Below are 12,291 nucleotides of genomic sequence, written 5' to 3'. Positions count from 1 at the left end.
AAGTGCGTCCAAAAAAAACGATTTGCCCCCCGACTGCTGGGACCCACCAGCTACTCCTTCGCACGCAAAGAAGTGCGTCCGGGCAAAAAAAACGATTCGCCCCCCTGACTGCTGGGACCCAGCAGCTACACCTTCGCACGCAAGGAAGTGTGTCCTGGAAAAAAATGATTCGCCCCCCTGACTGCTGGGACCCACCAGCTACATCTTCGCAGGCAAGGAAGTGCCTGACAGTCGGGACCCACCTGGTCGAAGCGTACGTAGCGTTGTCATTCTGGTCGCGAACGTGTACGTACATACTGGTCGATGTAGAGGCGCGCACATGTCGTAGTAGGGGCGCGCACGTAGCATGTACACGTACGTATAGCAGCCAGGGTGGAAGAAAGAAAATACGGCCACGTATGTGTACATACAGGCAGGGTCTCGAACGCCTACTCGCGCATACGTACGGCCAGGGCTCGTTTACATGGCTGGGTCGGAACGGAGAAACAACGTCGTCGTCGTGTTCATGGGGAGGCAACGGAATGCGTCGTGTTCATGGGGAGGCAACGGAATGCGTCGTGTTCACCAGGAGGCAACGGAACCCGTGGGAGCCAACTGGCTGGGTCAGAACGGAATGCGTGGTCGTGTTCACCGGGAGGGCTTGGACGGAACAGGCGATGGAAATGAGGCCTGGTGTTCTGCAGAACGGAGGAAATGGACCTCCTACGGTCGAAACGGGGGTCCTATTGATCGAGAGGGGTGTGGCATACCGCAAAACGGACGAAATGGACCTCCTACTGTCGATACGGGGGTCCTGTTCATCGGGAGGGCTGTGGCGTACCGCAAAACGGGACTCCAGGGGATACTGTTCATCTCCACCGTCGACCTCCTCGAGCCTCCACGGGCTACCGTCGACCTCCTCCAGCCTCCACGGGCTACTGTCGACCTCCTGCAGCCTCCACGGGCTCCTGTTCATCTAGCCTCCACCGTGCGCTACTCCACCGGCTATTGTTCAACCACCCCTCCACCGTCTATTGTTCATCCATCCCTCCACACCATAGGGTCCTGTTAAACCACCCCTCCAACGTCTACTGTTCATCCAGCCCTCCACAGCACGGGGGCCTATTCATCCAGAGGAAACGCCACCCCTCACTGTTCATCCAACCCCCCCGGCAACGCTCACTGTTCATCCAATCGATCGGCTTCAGTTAGCAGCAGCAGCGAAGGAATCGCTCGATCAGGTTCAGTTAACAGCCATTGATCGATCGCTCGGGTTCAGTAACGCGTAGCCTGTAGTGCAATCGCTCGGGTTCAGTAACGCGTAGCCTATAGTGCAATCGCTCGGGTTCAGTTAGAGCCCAACGCCTAGCTCGGGTTCAGTTAGAGCCAACGCCTCACACACATGCGTGTACGTGTACGAGAGAAACGCGCATCGCTCGGCCCCCGACCTCCCACCGTAACCGGGAACTCCCCGAAATTTTCCTCGCCCTCTCTTCTACCACGGTTTTTTCTGTCATGGACGGCCCAAAGAATGTCATGCAGCTGCGTCTCCAACCCACGCAGGACGAAAAGACCATTTTCTATCATGATTTTTTATCATAGAAGTAGGAGCCCACCACATCTATGATGATACCGGGTTTTGTCACAATTATCATCATAGAAGTGTCATATGTATGACAGAAAAAATTTCGTTCGGCCCAAAATGTCACGGATGTGTCTTTTTTGTAGTGATAATAATAATAATAATAATAATAATAATAATAATAATAATAATAATAATAATAATAATATGCACATTATATATGTACCAACTCTTGAAGTGTACAAATTCTTCGTTGCCAAACAATGGGATTTTGATTCCTTCATAATAAACACCAACACAAAAAAGTGTTGTAGAAGTCTGTTTTATGTGTTGTAATCTTGCAACGGTCCCTTTTACCAATGGTAGTGTAAGCGTTGCATTATATGCGCTAGCAACACTGGATAAGGCTACGCATCCCAAACCATTGCATATATGGACTTTTAGATACGGAAAAAACCGTTGCTACAAGGGGGGTCCTGTTGTAGTGTGTGTGCGGTCATTATAGACATCGCCTATGATTTTTTTTTGTGAATTGTATGCTTGACAGGTCACACAATTCAAGAAACCAACCTGTGGGTGATAATGTAAAAGATCTCTATCGGATATGTATTGCTAACCGTCTGCGATGAGATTGACACGGGAAACAGAGATAACGAATTAATATGGGGGAAAGAAAATACACTACTGCAGGATGCTGCTAATGCGACACTATGATCAAAGACCCATCGACAAAACTGTGTACGATGCAATAATCACAAAAGGTGGTGTAAGAAATGTCAAAAAGGTGCAAAATGTTTGTGATGACGGATGCGTCAAACACGGTTCAGATTTTAGTTGCTTGTGCAATGCAGGGCATATGGTTCAGTTCAATTAACTGTTTGCGATGAGGCAACACAAAAGAAATGGGCAGTCAGATGAAGGCGTGTGCGATATACATCATAAAGTTCACTCGGATGAACTGTTTGTGATTAGGCAACATAGAAGAAACGGCCAGCCAGATCAAGGTGTGTGTGATATACGGCATGAGCTTCACTCGGTGTAACATCCCAATTTTCAATTTGGATGTTATACATAGGTCATCATATGCATATCATATTTTAATTTCATTTTGTTTGTGATCCTAGAAATCTTAAGCAACTCAAGGACCCCTTGAGAGAGTTGGAGATTTCATTTATTTCCATATTTGAATTTTCTCAAATTGAAAAGAGGGATCACTTTGATTTTAATATTTTTCTCTCCAATTATTTCCAATAATAAAAATAAAAGAGTCAAGATAATATGACTTCCTCATAAAAGAGGAATATTGGAGGTAAAATGTTAAAATCAAATAAGTATTTTATTTGAGATTTTATTTGAATTAGAAAAATATGCATTTTTGAAAATTGCATTTTAGGCCAGAAAAATGTTCACTTAGGCCAGAAAAATATGCATTTTTGAAAATTGCATTTTAGGCCAGAAAAATGTTCACTTTGTTCTAAATATTTTATTTAGACGGTGAAAATTGTTTTTGGCATTTCTAGATTTTTTATAATTTATTAGGATATTTATTTGGTGGAATTTATTAAAAAAATCCGCCCAACTTGGCCGAAGACCGAGCCGAGCCGGGTCGAAGCCCACTCCCGCCGCCGCCTTCCTCGCGCCCGCCGCCGTCTCCGGCACGGACGCCGAGGAGGAGTCCGAGCCAGACTCCACCTCGAGCCGGCCCCTCCTCCAAGCCGCTGCCCCCGGCCTTTATATGCCGCATGCCGTCACCCTCTCCTCCCACCCCGAGCCGCACCGAGCCACTGCCGCCGAGCCGCGCCGCCGCCGCACGCTGTCGCCGCTACACCGTCGCCGCCGCCCGCGCCGGATCCCGCCGGAGCTGCCGTTGACCCGTCGGCCGTTGACCGGTATAAGAAAACCGCTTCAGTTCGCTGGTTCACTTCAGTTTTTTTATTTTCGCTTTCTAGATCGGTTTAATTTTTAGGGCTAGGGTTTTCTCGGGTTTTCTCGATCGGTTTTATTTAGCGAATGTTCACCCGAACACCTCTGTTTATGAACGCGTTCGTCTGTTTGTCATTGTTAGCGAACGTTCGATCGTTAGTCTTTTCATTTTATTTTACTTTCGTCCAGGGACCTATCCGCGATTATTTTTATCGAAGATTAGCCCCTGATCTTCAAATGCTCGCAACTTTTTAACCGTTCGTCCAAATCCAGTGAAACCAATGCCAAAATCTTCGTCTCGAACCCCTCTTTCCAATTAACCAAGTTGAACATGATTTTGACAATTTAAAATTTGGTTGCAAGAAGATCTGAATTTGAACTTCTTTTGACTTCTCTTTGAGTTTCGTAGCTCCGATTCGATTCATTCATTTTGCAAATCGAAGCTCTTCTCTTGAACTTTAGATTTGGATCTTTTCTCTTGAGTTTTACCCTTGCACCTATTGTTTGAGTGCTTATGTATGCTATTGTTTGTTTGCGATAGAGTTTCCAGAGTGCGATACGTGCTACTACGAGTCACTAGGGTTTTCATATCGTCAGCAACGCAAGTAACACTTTGATCATACCGCTTTATTACCCAGTTTTTATGCACTAGTTTCAAACCCTCAAACATTGCATGATTAGGATCTATTTAACATGTGGGTATCTCGGCATCGATAAACCCTTGGGTGCCAAGTGATTAGTGCCAAGTGATTAGGCCCAACTTAGGGTGCCTCGGCATCAATAAACCCTAATTGATGAAAACTTAACTTGGCTGCCCCGGATGCCTCGGTGTCGATGAGAACCTAAATGATGTACGCTTAGGCTTTTAGGGTGCCTCGGCGTCGACAAACCCTAAATGATGAAAGCTTAGGCTTTTAGGGTGCCTCGGTGTCGACAAACCCTAAATGATGAGACCATGATCTTGTTCCTTGACAATAACCAACTTTTTGACCAAATTTTTTTCCTATTTAGAGCGAAACATGGCCCACAACGATGAGGCCGGTGGTTCGGGCAGCAAGCAATTCTGGGAGCTGTCCCAGGAGATGGAGGAACAACCTCACCATTATGAGGACGCCGCGGAAGACACTGATCCTGATTACACAACCCATAGTGGCGTCGGGGATGACACCACTGATGGTGCCGCCGAGGATGCCACCACTGATGATGGTGGCGCACACACAGATGGCAGCCAACCGAAGAAGCAAAGGAAGGACCGGCGCTCGAATGCGCTCTGCACCCTCAAGGAGGAATTCACTCAAGTGGACTCCGACGGGAATCCAACGGAGCCCAAACATATAGTCAAGGGATACTCGGTTCAGCTCGGGTGCATTCTCCGGAGCAACGTCTCGATCAACACCGAGAACCTTAGGCATAAGGACCGAGGGAATTTGCACAACCTCCTCTTCATGAAGCTGCACGAACGATACAAGTTCCCCGCCGAATTTGAAAACACACGCCTCTCAGGGAATAAAGTGAACAGTGCCGCCCTCACGAAGATGAGCACGACCCTGTCTACTTGGAGAAGTGCGGTGAAGAGAATGATTGATAAAGGTGATAGTTATGAGAAGATCAAGGCGGAATATCCTTTGATGAGCGAAGATGAGTACAAGGAGTTCCAGATCAAGTGCGAGAGCAGTGCAACCTCCGAATCAAGTCAGTGGGGGAAAGAAATGCGGGAGTTGAACTTAGGGGAACACAAACTCGGTCCCGGCGGTTACAGAGTGGCGGAGCCTATATGGGACAAGGAGGACGCGGAGCGTGCCGAGCAAGGCCTACCGCCCCGCTTCGAGAAATACAGCGGTGACAAGCAGACCAGGAACTATGTCAGGGCCCGGTACAAGGAGGACCTGATAACAAAGGAGCTTACCACGGATCCGAAGACCAAGGCGCTTGAGCTTCTTCTTGTAAGGAATACACCCCCGCGTAATTAGCTCCATATGGTTGCACTCTAATTAATCCCCAATATTTCTAAATGGTTCACGTTCCTTTCGCAGGACACTGAAAGCAGTAGCGCGGGGTCGTCTAAGAGTTCCCCTTTCGACACCCCTTTAAATAGGGCGTTGAACATAATGAAAAACAAGGATAAGCTCACTAAGCCGACGTCAGCTTGTCGTGTGGCCGGCAAAGGCTTGTGCACAAAATTGGGGTCATACTATACCGCTAGTGTGCGGAAGGAGAAAAAGACCAGCTCGGAAAGCCAGACGCGCGAGGTTGAAGAACTCAAGGCACAAGTGGCGCAGATTCCGGAGCTTGTCCAAGAGCAAGTGCAACAACAACTTGGAACGACGCTCAACGCCATGGTGCCTACGTTGATTCATGGGCTGACGACGTGGATTGCGGGCGGCCAACAGGGGCCTCCCTCGGTTCCCAGCTTCACGGCCAGCAACTCGCACAGCGCGCAGGTGGCGCCATTGGTGTCTCCGGTGGCGGTGCCATTGGTGTCTCCGGCGGAGGCCGTATTCGTGTCACCGGCGCCGGCACGGGCATTGGAGCTTAATGCACCTGGGTGTACGCCGGCTGGCACCTCGCCAACAAGCGCCCCCTCCGTCTGTTGCACGCCCGCTGTTGGCGGTGCCTCGACATTAGCCGAGCTCGACGGCATCATGGTAACTAAGCCTCTCGGCCGATGACTTCATCTTCTTGCCTTTGACTGGGCATCCCTGACGCCCTGTACATGTTTTCGTAGGGCTCCGCCGACGTTCCTTGCACTCTTCTGCACTTCGTGGGCGCCGAGGGCAGAATCGTTCAACCGAGCAACCCCATGTTCCACGGTAATCCGATGCCACCCACAATGTATAGGGTTGAAGTGGTTCGGGTGCTGCCAGGCTGCGTCGAGCTGTTACCTCCGATTCGACCCGCTGGGGCCGACGAAGAAGATGAGATGACCCTCAGCGCCTGCGTAAACTGGCCCCTGCTTTGGCCGAAGAGCCAAATTCGTTTGGCGGCGGGGGACACCACCCCACAGACAAGACCGCCAGTCATGCCGGCGCCAAGCCATGGCAAGAATGCTGCAACGCTACCGGACCTGCCAGACATCCCTATGGCACAGGATCCGGACAGCCCTATGGCACAGGATCCGGACGGCGACAACAACGACGACGGTACATTTACCAACATTGATAAGTACTTTGCCGAACATGGGTACGCTGACGAGTTCTGCGGGCCTCTTTCTCAAGAACCCAACCAAGACCACCGCGACCTAGCTGGTACGGCGGAGAAATCCAATTGCAGCAGGCGTCGTCTGGCGTTCAGTTCTCAGGACACGCCTCCAGCTCCCGCCTTCACCCAGCCTCAGATAGCTGAGGTGCGAAATATTATCAGCCCCAACACGCTCAAGAAGGCGGTCTGTGAGCAGAACTCGGTCCCATTATTGGAGATCAAGAAGAAGGGACAGAAACGAAAGACTAACAAGGGCGCCGGTGCGAGCCAGCCGGCACCGAGTTCGATCCGTGCTCAGGACGGGCCACCTTCCCTAAGGATATCTCGAGGAGGGTGCATGTGGCGGGGTAGGGCGATGCTACCGCCAAATATGCTGAATGCTGCAACCGGTGCTATGCGGAGTCTGCACGACAGTGTTCTTTCTTTGGAGAAGCGGCATCTCAGAGAGAAGGATGTGGCATACCCGGTTTTCGTGGCCAAGGTGCCAGAGGGCAAGGGCTTTGTGGATGGCGACATTGGGGGTACAATCGTCCTGCGGTTTGATGACATCTTTGCTATGTTTAACCTTCATCCGCTACACTACACCTTCGTTCGGCTGTTTTCGCTGAGTATGGAGATACGGATCATTAGAGACAAGACCCTGGACATCGTGATAGTCGACCCCTTCTACATGCATGCCAAGCACTTGAGCAGCGCTGGGGACCGCCAAGTTGCGAGTTCACACCTCGAAGGTGTCATTCTGGCAAACCCAGATAAGGATAACTTCCTTGTGGCTTACTTTCCCGAGTAAGTCATCCCTTAACCGCCCCGTATCATATGATTTCTTAGATTTTGATCATTACTTTTTTTCTAACATTCCGTGTTCTGTGCAGTGACACACATTGCACACTCATCCTTTTAAGCCCGAAATATTCCATGGCCACATATTTCGACCCAAACCGTAACTCCAACATAGACTACACAAATGTCAAGAAAGTTCTTGATGATGTTCTCCCCGGCTACACCACATCTGGAGGCACCTTCACCAGGGCAGTTCGTAAGTACGACAAGCACATGTTGTCACACAATACGAAGTTCTGCTGCGTCAAGCAGCCGCCTGGCGGTCAGAAGGATGCCCACTACGCCCTCCATCACATGCGGGCGATCGTAAGGGACCATCATCAACTTCTGCTACCAGATAATCTCAAAGATTGGGCCGCGAGCTTGTCGGCAGTCCAGGACGCGAACCTCAAACAAGAATTCTTTCGCATCCAGTCGGAGTTTGCGGACATCATCCATCAAGATGTCCTTCATACCTCGGGGCAGTTCTTCCTCAGATATCAACCGTCCAACAGTGAGATAGATGAAACGCTACAAATGCAGGGTGACAACGACCGTGATTTCATGACCATCACGACAGACGGTGGCTTCATCCACGTTCTTGTCCGATGAGTCGAGTCGAAAGTAGTGATGTGTAGTTCTGAAACATTGATTGGCTCATGTTGTAATTATACTTTAATGAATTCGTATGTCTCTTTGGTTTGGACAGTCGTTCAACTTAGATGTAATCGATGCTATTTATTAGTAGGACCATGAATCGTGCTATTAATGTCTTGCTTTTCTCTTCCGATCCTTTTGTTGCATACTTACATATTGCTTATGTATTTTCTGTTGTTTGGCTTGTGCATAGAGATGCCGTCGTATGTCGCGTACAAGGGTAAGGTTCCCGGAGTCTACGACGACTGGGAGGAGTGTCGGAGACAGGTGCACCGTTTCAGCGGTAACAGTTACAAAGGGTACACCACTAGGGCGGAGGCCGAATGTAGATACGCCCGCTATCTAGCGGGAGAGAGGAGGGAGCGTTGGAGGAACCGGATGAAGACCAGTTTGATCACGATGATGCTCATCGTGATGACCACAACTCTCTTCTATGTGATGGTAGTTTAGATTATCGATATCGACTTGTAATGTGAAGGCAAACTCGATACTCGCGGTCTTGAGACTTGTAATGTTTTATCTTTGTTCAGTCTTTTGAATTCAGAGACTAATCTTCTATTGCATTCGATGAATCTGATGTTGCTGTGTGCTGCTGTCTATATTCTGTCCAATAATATATTTTGTAACCTGTGCAAAAATCAGAAAAGAAAAAAAAATAAAACCTAATATTCATACTAATGGCGCACCACACAAGACACTAATGGCGCATTGTGGTCATCACACTAATGGCGCATTAACTACTGGTTCGCCATTAGAATGCCAAAGCACATGGGTACATATGCCCCCCTGGGAGGCATTCTAATGGCGCACTGCAGGCTATACTAATGGCGCACTATGTGGTCCGCCATTAGAACACCGGATACTAATGGCGCACCGGTGGTGCGCCATTAGAATTTAATTCTAATGGCGTGATGCCAGTGGCGCACCGGTAGTGCACCATTAGAAGGCAAATTTGGTGCGCCACTAGCATGCCTTTTCCTAGTAATGCTATCAGGAGTTGGTAGACTGGACCCTTATGATTGAAAGCAAATAGCTACAGATAGAGATCCGCAAATGGAAGTATGGACAGGGGAAGTACAATTCTGGACCTCAGCAGAAGCCTCGCTTTACCCCTAACTCCGGAGGTTACACCCATAACCATGGAGGCCATACCCACAATGGAGAAAGCTCACATAACCATAGTGGGGCTAAGAATGGAAACGGGAATGGAGCAAGCAGTAACCAGAACCGTCCCAACCCAGCAACGCCCGCCTAGAAGGATCTGAGCCATGTTACCTGTTACATGTGCAGGAAGACTGGGCACTACGCCAACGATTGTTCTAAGTTGAAAAATAGCAATGGAAATGGAAACTCTGGGAAGAATACCAATCCCTTCACTAGAGGTCAGGTGAACCACATCAACGTGGAGGAGGTTGAAGATCAGCCTGACGCGGTGATCAGTAAGTTTTTGATTAATTCATTTACCGCACTCATTCTTTTTGATACTGGTGCATCACATTCATACATATCAAGCGGATTTGTGGACAAGTTTAAGTTACCAACCTTAGCCCTTAGGTCACCCATGTTAGTAAGCTCCCCAGGAGTGGAGTAAATGGCCAGCCGATGGTGTGATCGGTTACCCTTAACCATTGATAGCCATGTTTTCCCCTCAGACCTAATAATTTTGGAATCCCAAGGATTGGATATAATATTAGGCATGGATTGGTTATCAAAGTATGGAGGAAACATCGATCATGCTAGTAAGTAAATTTTACTCACCACTCCGGAAGGAAAAAGGATCAATGTGTCTAGACATGCACCAAGGAGGACCCAAGTGAATTATCTTTCAGGAGTTGTTCAGGAAGAAGTGCCTGTTGTGAAGGATTACCCAGATGTATTCTAGAGGAACTACCTGGCATGCCACCAGATCGAGACATAGAGTTTTTGATAGAGTTGTTGCCAGGCACCGGACCAATATCAAAGAGGCCATACCGGATGACTGCAAATGATTTGGAGGAAATTAAGAAGTAGATTAAGGAGTTATTGGAGAAAGGTTACATTCGACGAAGTTCGTCCCTCTGGGGAGCCCCAGTGCTCTTGGTTGAGAAGAAGGATGGATCTTGGAGAATGGTTGTTGATTATCGAGCACTGAATGAAGTTACAATCAAGAACAAGTACCCACTACCGATGATCAACGATTTGTTTGACCAACTGCAAGGAACTAAAGAATTTTCGAACATCGATTTGCGATCAGGATACCACCAGTTGAAGATCCGAGAACAGGATATACCTAAGAAAGATTTTACCACAAGGTATGGGCAATATGAGTACACGGTCATGTCATTTGGATTGACAAACGCCCCTGCCTATTTCATGAGTATGATGAACAAGGTGTTCATGGAGTTTTTGGATAAGTTTGTAGTGGTGTTCATTGATGATATTTTGGTACACTCGAAGAATGAAGAGGAACACAAGGAACACTTGCGCTTAGTTCTCGAGAAGCTCAAGGAACATCAGTTGTATGCCAAGTTTAGCAAGTGTGAGTTTTGGTTGAAGGAAGTTGGAATTCTTGGACATGTTATATCAGGAGAAGGTATAGTAGTAGACCCCACTAAGGTTCAGTCTGTCACTGAGTGGTTGGCACCCACCTCAGTTGGAGAGATCCACAGTTTTCTGGGACTAGCAGGATATTACTGGAGGTTCATTGAGAATTTTTCCAATATTGCGAAACCCATGACCGAGTTGTTGAAGAAGGACACCAAGTTCAAATGGACTAAAGATTGTGAGGTCAGTTTTCAGGAGTTGAAGAAACGTTTGATTATAGCCCCAGTGCTGATTCTTCCGGATATACACTAGGATTTCCAAGTGTATTGCGACGCTTCTCGCTTAGAACTTGGAGGTGTACTTATGAAAGACGGAAGAGTTGTTTCATATGCCTCATGACAGCTTCAACCTTATGAGTTGAATTATGCCACCCATGATTTGGAGTTAGCAGTCGTAGTGCATGCACTTAAGACCTGGAGACATTTCCTAATTGTAAACAGATGTGATGTGTACACGAATCACAAGAGTTTTAAGTACATTTTCATGCAGAAGGAGTTAAATCTCAGGCAAAGGAGATGGTTGTAGCTCATAAAGGATTATGATATGAAATTATGTCGGTGTACTAGAATAGGGGTACCCTAGTACCCCGAACTTGTGCACGGGTAGTTGCAGCACCCCGCGGTAAAGGCTTATCGGGCGAACGCCAAGATCCACCAAGGTTCCCTTGGAGCCATCCAAGAACAAAGTATTTAAGCTAAGGAGACAAGACCCCGGCAAGAGGAGCTTGCCGGGAAGGCCAACCAAGGCGCTCCAAGGAACTTGCCGCGACGCGCCACGCGCTCCGGCAAGGCAGCAAGGCCCCGGCAAGAGGAGCTTGCCGGGAAGACTAAACAAGGTACACCGAGGCCCGGTGAGCGGCGAGCTTCTGGGCCCGGCGAAGATAATGACAGTGGCAAGGCGCTTGCCGCGGCAGGCGGCCACTCTACGTCCACGCTCCAGCGCATCCACCAACGTGTCGCTCTGGGGGCCTCTTCAGGCGCGCGTGGCGGGAGGCTGTGCAGCCAGCGGTGCGCAGTGGCATGCGAAGCTGACAAGATCACCATCGTGGCGAACGGTGGCGCCCCTAACGGTCCTTTTCTGCACTGTTCCGGCGACTCAGACGGGCATTTAATGCCCTTGTCCCCTGCCGTCAGGGTTAGGTAGGGTGCACTGTACAAGCAACTGTATCAACTACCTCGCTTTTTACGTTTTTACCCTCCTCTGCGTTGCCACCTGTCGGTGACCCCTTTAGCGTATAAAAGGAGGCCCATGCGCAACGTAGAGAGGGGTCGGTTCGGACCCTCGGGCAGTGGGCTTCGATTCGTTCGTAGCCCAGAAAACATCACATTCTCTCGCTCGAGAGCAAGAACACCAGATAATACAACCAGACAAGCAGTAGTAGGAGTGTTATCTCTCCGGAGAGCTCCGAAGCTGGGTAAAACTGCTCGTGTGCTTCGCCTCGATCTGCTCTTCATGCGACCTCCGCTCCCCGCCGAACCGAAAGGGGCCCGGTCCGCCGGCCCCATAGGTGTTCGTGGATCAGTTCTCCCCGACATCTTTGGCGCGCCAGG

Source organism: Triticum aestivum, chromosome 1A, assembly GCF_018294505.1.
Source record: "Triticum aestivum cultivar Chinese Spring chromosome 1A, IWGSC CS RefSeq v2.1, whole genome shotgun sequence".
Taxonomy (NCBI): domain Eukaryota; kingdom Viridiplantae; phylum Streptophyta; class Magnoliopsida; order Poales; family Poaceae; genus Triticum; species Triticum aestivum.
Note: the sequence above shows the minus strand (reverse complement) of the source record.